Below are 12,745 nucleotides of genomic sequence, written 5' to 3'. Positions count from 1 at the left end.
GCCTGGAGAGTCCCAGGGACGGGGGAGCCTGGTGGGCTGCCATCTATGGGGTCGCACAGGGTCGGACACGACTGAAGTGACTTAGCAGCAGCAGCATGTTTATATATGCTGAATCAAGCACCTGCACACTTTTAAAAAAGCCCCACAACGTTGGAAATCAACTCTATTCCAATATGAAATAAAAATGAAATTTCAAAAAAAAAAAAAAAAGTGGAGCATGAAGAAATGACTTTTCCATAAGAACCTCAAAAGCTGTATTGATGGGAACTTAATATTCACAAGGCCTGTCAGGCTGTATGTAAAGATCACCTGCCCTCAAGAAATGTCCTGGGGTGGTCATTGAAAAAGCATTCAAAACAGGACAGACATTCGAGAAGCTGATTTCAAGAGTTAAGTTTAACTCACTCCTTTGAAAAAAATCACATGAAAACATGTCAACATCAATAATTATTGAAGAAGAGGAAAGCAAAACTACAACAAAGTATAATCATGCACTGGTCAGAATGGCCACTGGCAAAACCTCCACGAACAACATGTGCTATAGAGGATGTGCAGAAAAGAGAACCCTTCTCCACTGATGCTGGGAATGACAATTGGGTACAGCCACTGTGGAGGACAGTGTGCAGGTTCCTGAAACAATGAAAAAGATCATGAAATTAGAATACTCCCTAACACCATACACAAAGTAAATGGCAAACAGTTTAAAGATCTAAATGTAAGGATGGATACTGTAAACCTCTTGAGGAAAATAGAGGCAGATCATGCTCCAACATAAATCACAATTTTTTTTAATCCACCTCTTAGAATCATTAAAAACAAACCAAAAAGAAACATATGGGACAGAGTTAACTTTAAAAGAAAGTGCACAGTAGAGGAACCCTAAATGGAAGAAAAGGAGAACACTCAGAATGGGTAAAAGATATTTGCAAATGAAGTTAGCCACAAGGAAATCATCTCTAAAACATAAAAGTAGCTCATGCAGTTCAATATCAAAAAACCCAAACAACTCAATTTAAAAAATGGGCCAAAGACCTAAATGGACATTTCTCTGAAGAAGGCATACTGATGGTCATTAAGCAAATGGAAAGATGCTCAGCATCACTACTTATTAGAGAAAGACAAATCAAAAGACCAATGAGATTTCACCTCACACTAGTCAGAATGGCTGTCCCCCCAAATTTCCAACAATCAATGCTGGAGAGGGTGTAGAGAGAAGAAAACACTCCTGCATTCTTGTTGGGAATGTAAATCAGTACATGCACTAGGGACAACAGTATGGAGGTCCTTTAAACAATGAATCATAAAAATAAATGGGAGCCAGCAATTTTATACCTGGGCATGCCGCTGCTGCTGCTAAGTTGCTTCAGTCGTGTCCGACTCTGTGCAACCCCATAGACGGCGGCCCACCAGGCTCCCCCGTCCCTGGGATTCTCCAGGCAAGAACACTGGAGTGGGTTGCCATTTCCTTCTCCAGATACCTGGGCATAGATCTGGAGAAATCAACACTTTAAAAGACAGTTGCACCCTATGATCACAGCAGCACTAGGGATCATAGCCAAGACGTGGAAGCAACCTATGTGTAAGAGGACGCATGAATGGATAAAGAAGACAGGTTATATACACACAATGCAATATTACTCAGCCATAAAGAAGGAGAAAATAATACCAGGTCCGGCCACAGGAAAGAAAGTAGAGATTATTATATAAAGGGAAGTAAGTGAGACAGGGAAAGACAAATATGGTATCTCTTCTAGGTGGCTTCTGCAAATGGGTACACTTGAACTTCTTTACCAAAGAAAAATAGCCTCCTAGAAAAGAGGCTTGATGTTATCCAGGTCAGCCTTCAGGATTTGTTGATAAATAAAGTAGAATTTCTACTTTTTTTTGCTGTATGTGGGTGTTTGCTTCTCTGTGCTACTTCTGAAGCCTCTTAACAGAAAGACAGTGTCTACTTACTAAAGCTTTTAGCCTAAAGGGACATAAAATTACCAATGAAAAATTTCAGTTGGCCCAAACTCAGATTTGATACTTAGAGCATCTAACATTAGGAGAAGGCAATGGCAACCCACTCCAGTACTCTTGCCTGGAAAATCCCATGGATGGAGGAGCCTGGTAGGCTGCAGTCCATGGGGTCACTAGGAGTTGGACACGACTGAGCAACTTCACTTTCACTTTTCACTTTCATGCATTGGAGAAGGAAATGGCAACCCACTCCAGTATTCTTGCCCGGAGAATCCCAGGGACAGGGGAGCCTGGTGGGCTGCCATCTATGGGGTCGCACAGAGTTGGACACGACTGAAGAGACTTAGCAGCAGCAGCAGCAGCAGCATCTAACATCAGAACAAAGACAAAACCTAGATCCAGATAGACCTCATGGTGTCCTAAATTTTGCATAACCCCAAACTAAGCACTAGCTGTGAGATTTTCTTGGGCTAGTTGGTTATTGCTGAAATTTGATTCCAAAATTCTCTCTTATGACTAAATTCTATATGTTTTACTCAACAATAACAACCCCAACTCCATTTTATAAGAAGAACAAAGTGACTTAGCTTTCAAGCACTTAAAAGAGAGTTTGATGAACATATCTGTCCTTGGGAATCCCAAGAATTAGATTTCCTTTTCTTTTTTGTATGTGAAAAGCAAGTGATTTGCCCTTGGGACACTCACCGAAAAACATAGGGACCAGCATCAACCCACGAGTCATGACAGCCAGCAGCTGGACCCTGTAGCACAGAGCTACTCTCCTTGCCTTAGAGCCATTATGGGCACTGCCCTTTTGGCTAGAGCCACAAAGAAAATTTTTGTGGGATATGTTTTAACCATTTTATACCTCTTTCAGTAGACTCTCTCCTGAGTTCTCATCATACTCAAGATTTCTCAGCCAGCCACCTCACCTCTTATAAAATCCTCTTAACTGTCTCTAACATAATTCTTTTACATCATAATAAACTTAGCCCAGATACTTTGCTCCACACCATCACCAACAAAGTTTTATATGACTGTTTATTGCTGATGGACCATCTCCTCACTCCCTGTAATGATCTACAGGAAATTCCAATGGGTAACAATGACTTCTCATAGTTCATTGATGGTTCTTATTTAAAAGGTGACAGAAGCAAATATTGTGCTGGCTATGCTATTACAGCTCCTTTTGATGTGTTAAGGCCGCATTTGAACCTATGACTGCTTCAGTGCACTGTGCTAAATTAAGTGCTATTACGTGGATTTGTACTTTAGTCAAGGACAAAACTGCCAATATTATTCTGATAGCAGATATATTTTCAGAGTAGTTCATGATTTTGGAATGTTGTGGAAACAGGGCTTTCTTACTTTTTGTGGAAATAAAATTTATCTCTAAGTTCAGAAATTATTAAATACATTACTTTTACCTTTCACTTTAGCTATTAAGATTTCTGGGCATTCTATGGATTTCTAATTTATATTCACTCAAAACTTTGATATAGTTCCACATATTTTGGCATCTAGTATTACTTGTAAAAGTTTAAAAATTGTATTATTTTAGTGATCCTTAAACATTTTTTTAAATGAGACTTGAAACTTCTAATCCAATCTTGGGAATATAAAGAAATAGCTACACTGTTAAAAAAAAAAACCCAGAAAATTAACATGTGATACAGTATTATTAACTAAAATACAGATATTGTTTAAATTTCACAAAATTTTATGCTAGTGTCCATTATTTGTTTTCATACCTTATTCAAGACTCCACATTGTATTTAATTGCACTGAGCAGCTTTAGTGGCATGGAACAATTTCTGGTAAATTCTCTTTTCATTTTTATTCTATTACAAATATTTTCTATTTCCATTTATGGCTTATTAGCTACCCCATCATTTAAAAGTAGACATTTAATTTCCAAATTCATAGGGTTTTAAAAATATCTCTGATGTTAATGTCTAATTTTGATAGTAGTTTCTCATTTAAATGCTTTCTTCTCTCCAATTATCCTCTCTGTTTTTTCAGTCTTCTAACTTTACTGAAGCTTTCAATGGCTAAAGTCAAAGATCTCTCTTGGTAGATACCACATTGCACCTGAAAATATGTGGGTTACTTTCAAACATCTTTTGATATTGATCTTTAACATAATTCCAAAGTGATAAGAAAACAGACTCTGTATGATTTCAATATCTTAAATCATCAAATTTTTGTGCCTGGTCTTATGTCCCTGGATATGTTCCAGTGTCTCCTAGTTTATAGTTTATGGGAACTTGAATAGAATTTGTATCCTACTGTTGTGTGAAAAATTGTTTAAATCTTAATTATGCTGAATTGGTTCATAGTGCTTTTCAGGTCTACTATATTTTTCTACTTCTCTGTCTATTTGTTCTATTAACTGTTGAGAGTTTGATATTGAAACTCCAAATAAAAATCTTAATTCCTCTACTTAAAAGTTGTAATATATATTGGAACTGTATGTAACCTTGTTCTGTATTTTTCAGTTTCCTGTGTGTTACTATATTTTCATAATTAAAAAAAGATTAAATGATTTCAAGGCATTCTAAACTTGACTCTCTGGAAGCTAAGGAAAATCATCTTGCTGATATTTTTACAAGGAATCATGCCTTTAAAGAAACCAATAGCAGTAAAATCTCTGTCATGGTCCAAAGGGATATGTCCCCAAATGGTAATTTAGAAAGACTGCATAGGGAGGCCCAAAAATTGTCCTCAGAAAAGAAAAACAAGATTGAAAATTCAACAATTGTTGGGTTGATAAAAAGCTCTAGTTTCTCTGGAGTTCCACTAGAGACTCTGAAATTCCCACTCCTCTCCTCACCACTGTACATGTACTAAACCACTTGTCTACTGAAAAACAATGGTAGCATTCACAAATCTATATTGGTGGGGGAATAAAACAAGGCTGCAGAAAGTCCCTCACCTTTCCCACTTTTCCAAAATACAATCCAGGGAAGCCTAATCATTCTGGACATTTTAAACTGTCTAAGGCTATGGTTTTTCCAGTGGTCATGTATGGATGTGAGAGTTGGACTGTGAAGAAAGCTGAGCGCCAAAGAATTGATGGTTTTGAACTGTGGTGTTGGAGAAGACTCTTGAGAGTCCCTTGGACTGCAAGGAGATCCAACCAGTCCATTCTGAAGGAGATCAGCCCTGGGATTTCTTTGGAAGGAATGATGCTAAAGCTGAAACTCCAGTACTTTGGCCACCTCATGTGAAGAGTTGACTCATTGGAAAAGACTCTGATTCTGGGAGGGATTGGGGGCAGGAGGAGAAGGGGACGACAGAGGATGAGATGGCTGGATGGCATCACTGACTCGATGGACGTGAATCTGAGTGAACTCCGGGAGTTGGTGATGGACAGGGAGGCCTGGCATGCTGCGATTCATGGGGTCGCAAAGAGTTGGACACGACTGAGCGACTGAACTGAACTGAACTGAACTGAATGGACCATTCAAGATTTAGAAATGAATTCCATACACAGTCCTCTATCTATTGAATAAAAACATGTTTTAGTCATGATCTGTATGTTTTCATGCTGAACTGAACTTATCTTATAGAGAGGTTACTGCCTATCCTGAGGCTAAAGTCCTTTTGGAAAAGATTATCCCTATTTGAGGAACTCCTCTCAAAGTTCATAGCAATCAAGGAACCTGTTTAACTGGCTAGGTGCTTTAACAAATCTGTGCTGTTGGCCGGTTTTACAACACTTTAACTGTGCTTACCACTAGCAGCATCAAGACTCAGAATTTGTAGAGGCCCTCCAAATACCTTGGCCAAAAGCATTGCTGTTTGTTCTTAAAAACTTCATATTCACTCCTTTTGAAACTCAGAAATTCTCACCTTTAGTCAGAATGCCCAATGAACTTGTCTCCTGCTTCTTTTGACCGCAGTTGATAAAAGGAGAGAAACTTCAATATTGCAAATGCCTAATTCCTTCTATTAAAATTGCCTTTGTTTGGTAGACAACAAAGATCTTAAGCATCACACCGTGCTACCTAGAAACTTTGTCTTTTGGAAAAGGCACTCCCTGAAGTATTCTCTCCAGCTTTACTGGAAAGGCCGCTATTAAGTACTGTTAACCAACTCTTATGCTACCAAATTCCAAGGAATAGGCTCTTGGATTCATGTGACACTCTTAAAGAAAACACTAAACCTTTACTGGACCAGCACTGTCATGTGGTGCCTGAAAAAAAGATTTCTCAGAATCAAAGCATATGTCATGATGAGACAGTTTTCCCAGGGTATTTGGACCAGGCTTGCTGGAAGTTTATTGTCAAACTTTGACAATGACATAAAGCTTCAGATTATCTTCAGTGTCTATAATCTTGATAATATATGAAGTTTAGATAAAAAATGCCTGAGAGTTCTCCTTCCTTGTTACTTGAATGACCCTATTAGGTTCCCTATTTGTGCACTTCCCTCCCACATGAGACCCTAGAAGCAAGGGAGGGTACTCCTGACATTGAGGGATAAAAAGCCACTGAAACTAGAAAACCTAACTCTTGATCAGTGGTGCTTTCAGAGAAAGATCTTGATCAAAAGGGGGAAATGTAAAAAATTGATTAATATAAATCCCAGTTGAGTGGAGTTTGGAGCCCAGAGGGGGAGCTCTGATGCTTTCTAATGATAGCTGAGACCAAGAGGAGAATGAATCCTCTTCTTTTCTGGCAAGGACTCAGTGAACAATCCATGGATTGTTTACTTAAAGCCCTTTCACCTTCCTTTTTCTCTCTAAGAAAGCATTCTCCTTCCCTTGCTATTAGGGGACTTGCATGCGGCTCACCATGGTTGCAGATCTTGAATTGCAATTAACAACTGATCCCAGAAAAAAATCCATCTTTGCTATAGATATATCTGTTAGTCTATTTGTTTAACGTCAGCACAAGTATTGGGGTCAAAATTTTTCCATCAAACGAACTTAAAAAAAGATGGACTAGGTCCATTGTGTTCTGGAAATGTTTCTCCTCCATTAGGATTTAGAGCCAATTAAACTGAATTATGGTGGAGAGGTCTGACAGAATGTGGTCCACTGGAGAAGGGAATGGCAAACCACTTCAGTATTCTTGCCTTGAGAACCCCATGAACAGTATGAAAAGGCAAAATGATAGGATACTTAAAGAGGAACTCCCCAAGTTGATAAGTGCCCAATATGCTACTGGAGATTAGTGGAGAAATAACTCCAGAAAGAATGAAAGGATGGAGCCAAAGCAAAAACAACACCCAGCTGTGGATGTGACTGGTGATAGAAACAAGGTCCAATGCTGTAAAGAGCAATATTGCATAGGAACCTGGAATGTCAGGTCCATGAATCAAGGCAAATTGGAAGTGGTCAAACAGGAGATGGCAAGAGTGAACATCAACATTCTAGGAATCAGCAAACTAAAATGGACTGGAATGGGTGAATTTAACTCAGATGACCATTATATCTACTATTGCAGGCAGGAATCTCTTAGGAGAAATGGAGTAGCCATCATGGTCAGCAAAAAAGTCCGAAATGCAGTACTTGGATGAAATCTCAAAAATGACAGAATGACCTATGTTCGTTTCCAAGGCAAACCATTCAATATCACAGTAATCCAAGTCTATGCCCCAACCAGTAATGCTGAAGAAGCTGAAGTTGAACGGTTCTATGAAGACCTACAAGACCTTTTAGAAATAACACCCAAAAAAGATGTCCTTTTCATTATAGGGGACTGGACTGCAAAAGTAGGAAGTCAAGAGATACCTGGAGTTAACAGGCATATTTGGCTTTGGAGTACAAAATGAAGCAAGTCAAAGGCTAATAGACTTTTGGCAAGAGAACGCACTGGTCATAGCAAACACCCTCTTCCAACAACCCAAGAGAAGACTGTACACATGGACATCACTAGATGATCAACACCAAAATCAGATTGATTATATTCTTTGCAGGCAAAGATGGAGAAGTTCTATACAGTCAGCAAAAACAAGACCGGGTGTTGACTGTGGCTCAGATCATGAATTCCTTATTGCCAAATTCAGACTTAAATTGAAGAAAGTAGGGAAAACCACTAGACCATTCAGGTATGACCTAAATCAAATCCCTTATGATTATACAGTGGAAGTGAGAAATAGATTTAAGGGCCTAGATCTGATACACAGAGTGCCTGATGAACTATGGACTGAGGTTCTTGACATTGTACAGGAGACAGGGATCAAGACCATCCCCATGGAAAAGAAATGCCAAAAAGCAAAACGGCTGTCTGAGGAGGCCTTACAAATAGCTGTGAAAAGAAGAGAAGTGAAAAGCAAAGGAGAAAAGGAAAGATATAAGCATCTGAATGCAGAGTTCCAAAGAATAGCAAAGAGAGATTAGAAAGACTTCCTCAGTGATCAATGCAAAGAAATAGAGGAAAACAACAGAATGGGAAAGACTAGAGATCTCTTCGAGAAAATTAGAGATACCAAGGGAACATTTCATGCAAAGATGGGCTCGATAAAGGATAGAAGTGGTATGGACCTAACAGAAGCAGAAGATATTAAGAAGAAGTGGCAAGAATACACAGAAGAACAGTACAAAAAAGATCTTCACGACCCAGATAATCACGATGGTGTGGTCACTGACCTAGAGCCAGACATCCTGGAATGTGAAATCAAGTGGGCCTTAGAAAGCATCACTGTGAACAAAGTTAGTGGAGGTGATGGAATCCCAGTTGAGCTCTTTCAAATCCTGAAAGATGATGCTGTGAAAGTGCTGCACTCAATATGCCAGCAAATTTGGAAAACTCAGCAGTGGCCACAGGACTGGAAAAGGTCAGTTTTCATTCCAATCCCAAAGAAAGGCAATGCCAAAGAATGCTCAAACTACCGCACAATTGCAGTCATCTCACATGCTAGTAAAGTAATGCTCAAAATTCTCCAAGCCAGGCTTCAGCATTATGTGATCCGTGAACTTCCAGATGTTCAAGCTGGTTTTAGAAAAGGCAGAGGAACCAGAGATCAAATTGCCAACATCCGCTGGATCATGGAAAAAGCAAGAGAGTTCCAGAAAAACACCTATTTCTGCTTTATTGACTATGCCAAAGCCTTCGAGGGTGTAGATCACAATAAACTGTGGAAAATTCTGAAAGAGACGGGAATACCAGACCACCTGACCTGCCTCTTGAGAAACCTGTATGCAGGTCAGGAAGCAACCATTAGAACTGGACATGGAACAACAGACTGGTTCCAAATAGGAAAAGGAGTACGTCAAGGCTGTATATTGGCACCCTGCTTATTTAACTTATATGCAAAGTACATCATGAGAAACGCTGGACTGGAAGAAGCACAAGCTGGAATCAAGATTGCCAGGAGAAATATCAATAACCTCAGATATGCAGATGACACCACCCTTATGGCAGAAAGTGAAGAGGAACTCAAAAGCCTTTTGTTGAAAGTGAAAGAGGAGAGTGAAAAAGTTGGCTTAAAGCTCAACATTCAGAAAACAAAGATCATGGCATCTGGTCCCATCACTTCATGGGAAATAGATGGGGAAACAGTGTCAGACTTTGTTTTGTTGGGGGCTCCAAAATCACTGCAGATGTTGATTGCAGCCATGAAATTAAAAGACGCTTACTCCTTGGAAGGAAAGTTATGACCAACCTAGATAACATATTAAAAAGCAGAGACATTACTTTGTCAACAAAGGTCCATCTAGTCAAGGCTATGGTTTTTCCAGTGGTCATGTATGGATGTGAGAGTTGGACTGTGAAGAAAGCTGAGTGCCGAAGAATTGATGGGTTTGAACTGTGGTGTTGGAGAAGACTCTTAGTCTGTTGGACTGCAAAGAGATCCAACCAATCCATTCTAAAGGAGATCAGTCCTGGGTGTTCATTGGAAGGACTGATTTTGAAGCTGAATCTGCAATACTTTGGCCACCTCATGTGAAGAGTTGACTCATTGGAAAAGACTCTGATTCTGGGAGGGATTAGGGGCAGGAGGAGAAGGGGACGACAGAGGATGAGATGGCTGGATGGGATCACCGACTTGATGGACATGAGTTTGAGTGAACTCCGGGAGATGGTGATGGACAGGGAGACCTAGCGTGCTGTGATTCATGGGGTTGCAAAGAGTCACACGACTGAGTGACTGAACTTAACTGAACTGAAACTGAATTTTTTTTAACTATCAGATTAGCTACTTGAAATCTTAAAAATGACACCTATAAGCTGAGTTGGACCTATTAAATATACAAATTAAGGACCTTTAAAGGTATTAAATCTGAGACGCCATGAAAAACTCCAATTTACTGTTCATTTTGTTCTATTTCAAACATCTATATCTGAACATCAAATAAAATCAGGCATTTTAGGGGAAAAATCTTTTCTTGAGTTGTTATAGATCTGAAAATAAATCTCTTTAAAACTATGTTTAAAGATACAATGAAATCTGTGTATTCAATCAAAATGACTTTATAAATAAAAATACTAATTAATTTGTGAACTTTCTTCTTAAAAACTTAATCACTTTTTTTTTGTGGGAAGACCGCTAAGAAAAGTTTTTGTAATTTAATACAATTTCTTGGTAACTAAAGTAATTTTTCAGGAAATCACTGTGGAAAATGTATTTGTAAAATCTCTTTCAATTTATTAAAAAATATGAGTGTGTTTTCCATCAAAGTTTCCCACTTTCACCAATATTCATTTGTAAATCTTGTTTCTCTGTACTTTTACCTGTGAAAATATAACAGTGCAATAAGTTTAATGAGAATTGAAAATATCAAAACAAGCAACTGACTCAAATTTGTAACTCATCTATTTTCTGATTTGAGTAAAAATAAAGCATTGAATATTAATGTTTCTTTTATAATTATCATTGCTCTGTGTCTAGATTTTTCTGAAATTTTAGATAGCATTAAAGAACAAGTTTTTTGACTATTTGTTGCTAAGTCACTTTAGTTGTGTCCGACTCTGTGCGACCCCATAGACAGCAGCCCACCAGGCTCCCCCGTCCCTGGGATTCTCCAGGCAAGAACACTGGAGTGGGTTGCCATTTCCTTCTCCAATGCATGGAAATGAAAAGTGAAAGTGAAGTCGCTCAGTCATGTCTGACTCTTAGCGACCCCATGGACTGCAGCCTACCAGGCTCCTCTGCCCAGGGGATTTTCCAGGCAAGAGTACTGGAGTGGGGTGCCATTTTTGACTATACTAAGGTATTATTTTTAAAATAAGAGGGACTTCCTTGGTGGTTCAGTGGTTAAGACTTATCTTCCAGAGCAAGGGGTATGTATTTGATCCTTAGCTGGGGAGAAAAGATCCCATATGCCTCGTGGCCATAAAACCAAAACATAAAACAGAAGCAATATTGTTGCAAATTCAATAAAAACTTAAAAAATAGTCCATATAAAAAATCTTTTAAAAAAGTGAAAAATAAAATGACATAAAAAAGTATCACTTTTGAACTCAAATTCTTCATGCTTCACTTGCTACTGAGAATAAAGTTATTTACAACAGAATCCCAAATCTGGAGATGCTCTAAGCCACTGTACACTTGGCATGCAGAAAATTTTGTGTTTCTTTTTTGGCGCCCTCTCCATTACTCAGGATTCATTCTACCTGCATTTCCTGAGAGGGGACAAGCATGAGAGTCTGCCTGAAGATCTTTACTTCCTCTGTTTTGATATCCATGGCTTTTGCTACTCTCCTGGGGTGACCCCCTGGAGAAGGAAACGGCAACCCACTCCAGTATTCATGCCTGGAAAATCCCATGGACCGAGGAGCCTGGTGGGCTACAATCCATGGGGTCGCAAAGAGTTGGACACGACTGAGCGACTTCTGTGTGTGTGGGGTGACCCCCAACTCCTCTGGCTGCCTGCCCTCTTTCTGTGTCCTCCAGCAATTTTCTCTCAGTCTTGCAGCTCCTGCTTTTCTTCCATCAGCTGTTAGGTATGTTTCTTACAGCAGAGCTGGTGGACACAGCTCTTTCCTTCAAAACACAGTCATCTCCTTCCCAGAGCATACAGAGCTGGTGGGACTGGGGTAAGATAGGATGAGTTGAGACAGGGCCACTGAGGGAGCAGGCTGCACAGGATGTTGGAAGCACAGTCCAGCTTGGTACCAGAAATGAATCCCCTTCTTCCCCTGCCCTCACAATATTTCTGTCTTGTGTCTCACACCGGCAACTTCATACTGTAATTTTCCCTTCCTTCCGTTTTTCCTTCCTTCAATATATTCTAAGCACTTATGTGCCACGCATTATGCAGAACCTTTCACAGATAAATAAAAATACTATTACAGTAAATTGTTCTCAATCTAAACATAGCTGCATCCCAGTTAGAATAGCTTTCATGCTCTTTTCCATAAGATTTCTGTGTCATACAGAAGTCTTAAACACACTGTGAATTTTGGGAAGAGGAAGCCTCTTATTCTCTCAACAATAGCAGCAAATTCCCTTTTCAGTCCCAATGGAATTGGAAAACAAGGACACAAACCTTTCAAATCGAGGGATGTGTCTCAGAAAATCTTCCAATATATTTGAAACACACACAGAACCTTTTATTTCAGGGAACCAGCCCATACTAAAGGAAATAAATCCTGAATATTCATTGGAAGGACTGATGCTGAAGCTGAAACTCCAATACTTTGGCCACCAGATGCGAAGAACTGACTCATTTGAAAAGACCCTGATGCTGGGAAAGGTTGAAGAAGGGAGGAGAAGGGGACAACAGAGGATGAGATGGTTGGATGCCATCACCGACTCAATGGACATGCGTTTGAATAAGCTCTGGGAACTGGTGATGGATAGGGAAGCCTGGTGTGCTACAATCCATGGG

Source organism: Bubalus kerabau, chromosome 16, assembly GCF_029407905.1.
Source record: "Bubalus kerabau isolate K-KA32 ecotype Philippines breed swamp buffalo chromosome 16, PCC_UOA_SB_1v2, whole genome shotgun sequence".
Lineage (NCBI taxonomy): Eukaryota > Metazoa > Chordata > Mammalia > Artiodactyla > Bovidae > Bubalus > Bubalus kerabau.
Note: the sequence above shows the minus strand (reverse complement) of the source record.